The sequence below is a fragment of the Cucurbita moschata genome, unplaced genomic scaffold (genome assembly GCF_002738365.1).
Source record: "Cucurbita moschata cultivar Rifu unplaced genomic scaffold, Cmos_1.0 Cmo_Scf00152, whole genome shotgun sequence".
Lineage (NCBI taxonomy): Eukaryota > Viridiplantae > Streptophyta > Magnoliopsida > Cucurbitales > Cucurbitaceae > Cucurbita > Cucurbita moschata.
Window position 1 is genome coordinate 74,835 of NW_019268668.1, and position 5,447 is coordinate 80,281.

Genomic DNA, 5,447 nt, shown 5'->3' on the forward strand with positions numbered 1-5,447 from the left:
TTGGTCGCAATGCATCTCATGGACGATGGAAAACTATGGTGGCGCTCGAAGGTGAATGGTATAAAAAATGGGTCATGCACCATAAACTCATGGGAAGACTGTTGATGGAATCGATGCAATTGACGCTCCTTTGGATGGGTTGCCAATCAAAGGCCTGATGTTTGATGTTTACCCTTTTGAAGAAAGAGCCACACAATCGAACAGCTCGAAACGTCGCGATAGCCCTGAGAACTCTAACACACAGGGAAGGACATGTCGAAGAGTTAGACATTAAGCAAAAGATCATGCTAAAACTCTTCAGCGATCTGACAAAAGACTTCAGGACATCTACACCAAAAATCCATTGTCGTCCAGCGGTCAGGATATCTGGCTTTCACCCAGGAGACCCGGGTTCGATTCCCGGCAATGGAATATTATTTTCTTATTTCATTTTATTTTACAGTTTCTATCTTAGACTAAAAAGACTTTTATGAACTTCGTGCCTTTGTTAGAGTTATGTTATAGATATTTTGTTCAATTTCAAATGGTTAATGCGATAATCAAGTCGTTTTCGAGTTCTCTCTTGTTGAACGATGTCATGGTTGAGATGAGCAGGTGATTCAAATGGTTAATGCGATAATCTAGTCGTTTTCGAGGTCTCTCTTGTTGAACGACGTCATGGTTGAGATGAGCAGGAGATTCAAATGGTTAATACGATAATCCAGTCGTTTTCGAGGTCTATCTTGTTGAACGACATCATGGTTGAGATGAGCACTCGAGTGAGTTTGACAAGTTGGGCTGTAGAGAACCACACCTTAAGCCAAGTTCATGTGCGCTTAACAAACTTAAAATCCAAGAACACAACCCCTTAAATGGAAACCGGGATGCTAAGGAATTAAAAAGCTTTATTTTTTTACATAGAACAATACTTGAAGGCTACTGGAACTTGCTCATAGGACCTAAGAGTTACGTTGGTTGCATTGCATCTCATGGACGATGGAAAACTATGGTGGCGCTCGAAGGTGAATGGTATAAAAAATGGGTCATGCACCATAAACTCATGGGAAGACTGTTGATGGAATCGATGCAATCGACGCTCCTTTGGATGGGTTGCCAATCAAAGACCTGATGTTTGATGTTTACCCTTTTGAAGAAAGAGCCACACAATCGAACAGCTCGAAACGTCGCGATAGCCCTGAGAACTCTAACACACAGGGAAGGACATGTCGAAGAGTTAGACATTAAGCAAAAGATCATGCTAAAACTCTTCAGCGATCTGACAAAAGACTTCAGGACATCTACACCAAAAATCCATTGTCGTCCAGCGGTCAGGATATCTGGCTTTCACCCAGGAGACCCGGGTTCGATTCCCGGCAATGGAATATTATTTTCTTATTTCATTTTATTTTACAGTTTCTATCTTAGACTAAAAAGACTTTTATGAACTTCGTACCTTTGTTAGAGTTATGTTATAGATATTTTGTTCAATTTCAAATGGTTAATGCGATAATCCAGTCGTTTTCGAGTTCTCTCTTGTTGAATGACGTCATGGTTGAGATGAGCAAGTGATTCAAATGGTTAATGCGATAATCTAGTCGTTTTCGAGGTCTCTCTTGTTGAACGACGTCATGGTTGAGATGAGCAGGAGATTCAAATGGTTAATACGATAATCCAGTCGTTTTCGAGGTCTCTCTTGTTGAACGACGTCATGGTTGAGATGAGCACTCGAGTGAGTTTGACAAGTTGGGCTGTAGAGAACCACACCTTAAGCCAAGTTCATGTGCGCTTAACAAACTTAAAATCCAAGAACACAACCCCTTAAATGGAAACCGGGATGCTAAGGAATTAAAAAGCTTTATTTTTTTACATAGAACAATACTTGAAGGCTACTGGAACTTGCTCATAGGACCTAAGAGTTACGTTGGTTGCATTGCATCTCATTGACGATGGAAAACTATGGTGGCGCTCGAAGGTGAATGGTATAAAAAATGGGTCATGCACCATAAACTCATGGGAAGACTGTTGATGGAATCGATGCAATCGACGCTCCTTTGGATAGGTTGCCAATCAAAGCCCTGATGTTTGATGTTTACCCTTTTGAAGAAAGAGCCACACAATCGAACAGCTCGAAACGTCGCGATAGCCCTGAGAACTCTAACACACAGGGAAGGACATGTCGAAGAGTTAGACATTAAGCAAAAGATCATGCTAAAACTCTTCAGCGATCTGACAAAAGACTTCAGGACATCTACACCAAAAATCCATTGTCGTCCAGCGGTCAGGATATCTGGCTTTCACCCAGGAGACCCGGGTTCGATTCCCGGCAATGGAATATTATTTTCTTATTTCATTTTATTTTACAGTTTCTATCTTAGACTAAAAAGACTTTTATGAACTTCGTACCTTTGTTAGAGTTATGTTATAGATATTTTGTTCAATTTCAAATGGTTAATGCGATAATCCAGTCGTTTTCGAGTTCTCTCTTGTTGAATGACGTCATGGTTGAGATGAGCAGGTGATTCAAATGGTTAATGCGATAATCTAGTCGTTTTCGAGGTCTCTCTTGTTGAACGACGTCATGGTTGAGATGAGCAGGAGATTCAAATGGTTAATGCGATAATCCAGTCGTTTTCGAGGTCTATCTTGTTGAACGACATCATGGTTGAGATGAGCACTCGAGTGAGTTTGACAAGTTGGGCTGTAGAGAACCACACCTTAAGCCAAGTTCATGTGCGCTTAACAAACTTAAAATCCAAGAACACAACCCCTTAAATGGAAACCGGGATGCTAAGGAATTAAAAAGGTTTATTTTTTTACATAGAACAATACTTGAAGGCTACTGGAACTTGCTCATAGGACCTAAGAGTTACGTTGGTTGCATTGCATCTCATGGACGATGGAAAACTATGGTGGCGCTCGAAGGTGAATGGTATAAAAAATGGGTCATGCACCATAAACTCATGGGAAGACTGTTGATGGAATCGATGCAATCGACGCTCCTTTGGATGGGTTGCCAATCAAAGCCCTGATGTTTGATGTTTACCCTTTTGAAGAAAGAGCCACACAATCGAACAGCTTGAAACGTCGCGATAACCCTGAGAACTCTAACACACACAGGGAAGGACATGTCGAAGAGTTAGACATTAAGCAAAAGATCATGCTAAAACTCTTCAGCGATCTGACAAAAGACTTCAGGACATCTACACCAAAAATCCATTGTCGTCCAGCGGTCAGGATATCTGGCTTTCACCCAGGAGACCCGGGTTCGATTCCCGGCAATGGAATATTATTTTCTTATTTCATTTTATTTTACAGTTTCTATCTTAGACTAAAAAGACTTTTATGAACTTCGTACCTTTGTTAGAGTTATGTTATAGATATTTTGTTCAATGTCAAATGGTTAATGCGATAATCCAGTCGTTTTCGAGGTCTCTCTTGTTGAACGACGTCATGGTTGAGATGAGCACTCGAGTGAGTTTGACAAGTTGGGCTGTAGAGAACCACACCTTAAGCCAAGTTCATGTGCGCTTAACAAACTTAAAATCTAAGAACACAACCCCTTAAATGGAAACCGGGATGCTAAGGAATTAAAAAGCTTTATTTTTTACGTAGAACAATACTTGAAGGTTACTGGAACTTGCTCATAGGACCTAAGAGTTATGTTGGTCGCAAGGCATCTCATGGACGATGGAAAACTATGGTAGCGCTCGATGGTGAATGGTATAAAAAATGGGTCATGCACCATAAACTCATGGGAAGACTGTTGATGGAATCGATGCAATCGACGCTCCTTTGGATGGGTTGCCAATCAAAGACCTGATGTTTGATGTTTACCCTTTTGAAGAAAGAGCCACACGATCGAACAGCTCGAAACGTCGCAATAATTCTGAGAACTCTATCACACACATGAAAGGACGTGTCGAAGAGTTAGACATTAAGCAAAAGATCATGCTAAAACTCTTCAGCGATCTGACAAAAGACTTCAGGACATCTACACCAAAAATCCATTGTCGTCCAGCGGTCAGGATATCTGGCTTTCATCCAGGAGACTCAGGTTTGATTCCTGGCAATGGAATATTATTTTCTTATTTCTTTTTATTTTATAGTTTCATCTTTTGTCACCAATTATATTTAAACTTTACCTCATTTTGAGAGGCACTTTAATGGTCAAGTTCAATAGTATTTTTGATTAAAGACTTTTATGAACATCGTACCTATGTTAGTGTTATGTTATAGATATTTGTTTCAATTTCAACAAGTGGGGTTGAGGTGATTCAAATGGTTAATGTGATCGGCTATTTTCGAGGTCTCTCTTGTTGAACGCCATCGTGGTTGAGATGAGCACCCGAGTGAGTTTGATAAGGAGACTCGAATTTAAACTTTACCTACGTTTGACGGGCACTATAATGGTCAAGTTCAATGGTATTTTACATTAAAAAGACTTTTATGAACTTTGTACCTTTGTTAATGTTACTTTGTACAGGTTTGTGTTACTTTGTACCTTTGTTAGTGTTATGTTATAGACATTTGGTCAAGTTCAACAAGTGGGGTTGAGGTGATTCAAATGGTTAATGTCACTTTATTTGATTCAAATGGTTAATGGGATAATCCAGTTGAATAGTTACAAGTTATTTCCAAGGTCTCTCTTATTGAACGCCAACACAAGGTTGAAATGATTGAGATGAGCACCTGAGTGAGTTTGACAAAATTGAAATAAAATCAAATAAAATGAGTGAAAAAATTGAAAAAAAATGAAATAAAAATTAGCCTTATGACACTTCCTTCAACTCGAAGGGCAGTAAATCAAGGATTCCTTCGCCCAAGACCCATGATCCAACTGCCAACATGGAAATGATAAGCTATAGAATCATTCCAAGAACCTCAATGGATGGGTTACAAATTCACATTACCAATCTCGATAACTGGACGTGTCATCGGCGTTAAAAGAACAACCGCATTAGAGCAAGTCATGGGGATAGAAGATCCCGTTGAAGGATGATAGACCAACCGTAATCTTTAGCCCAATGAGCCAAGCTTTTGTAGAAGCAAGAACCCTTGTATTAAAGAAATTAACACCTTCTTATCCAAAATTTGGATCAACCAAGAGATAAAGTTAGAATTAGATAATGAGATCCAAGATTGAGAAACAAGATTTGGAACCTTTTTCTAAATTGAGTCATTTCACAATCGAAATGACAAAAATATGCTTAGATTTCTAAAAGGGGGATCGTCTCAACTTGAGAGATCAATTTCATTGATCACAAATATCCTTTTACATAATAATTTGTGGGTATTTATAGTCTCCCAACAAAAGAAGTTAGTGTTCGTGATTTAATCTCGATCCCTTTAAATCTCCACAGAAGACGAAGTCAATTTGAGCATTACAAACTTTATAAAATTAAAATAATAAATAAAGTTTTCTAACCACTCATGAAATGATGCTTGCAACTTCATCCACTACTTCAACC

At 39.1% G+C, this 5,447-nt stretch overlaps 5 non-coding genes across 5 annotated transcripts; all 5 read left to right on the top strand.

The window, feature by feature from the left end:
- The first annotated feature begins 339 nt into the window (after window positions 1–339).
- On the top strand, window positions 340–411 carry TRNAE-UUC. The gene has a single exon. It is a non-coding gene; the product is annotated as a tRNA-Glu (tRNA).
- An 878-nt stretch (window positions 412–1,289) lies between these two features.
- TRNAE-UUC lies at window positions 1,290–1,361 on the top strand. The gene has a single exon. It is a non-coding gene; the product is annotated as a tRNA-Glu (tRNA).
- An 878-nt stretch (window positions 1,362–2,239) lies between these two features.
- TRNAE-UUC lies at window positions 2,240–2,311 on the top strand. Its single transcript has one exon. It is a non-coding gene; the product is annotated as a tRNA-Glu (tRNA).
- Window positions 2,312–3,191: 880 nt separating this feature from the next.
- Window positions 3,192–3,263, top strand: TRNAE-UUC. Its single transcript has one exon. It is a non-coding gene; the product is annotated as a tRNA-Glu (tRNA).
- A 719-nt stretch (window positions 3,264–3,982) lies between these two features.
- Window positions 3,983–4,054, top strand: TRNAE-UUC. Its single transcript has one exon. It is a non-coding gene; the product is annotated as a tRNA-Glu (tRNA).
- The last annotated feature ends 1,393 nt before the right edge of the window (window positions 4,055–5,447 follow it).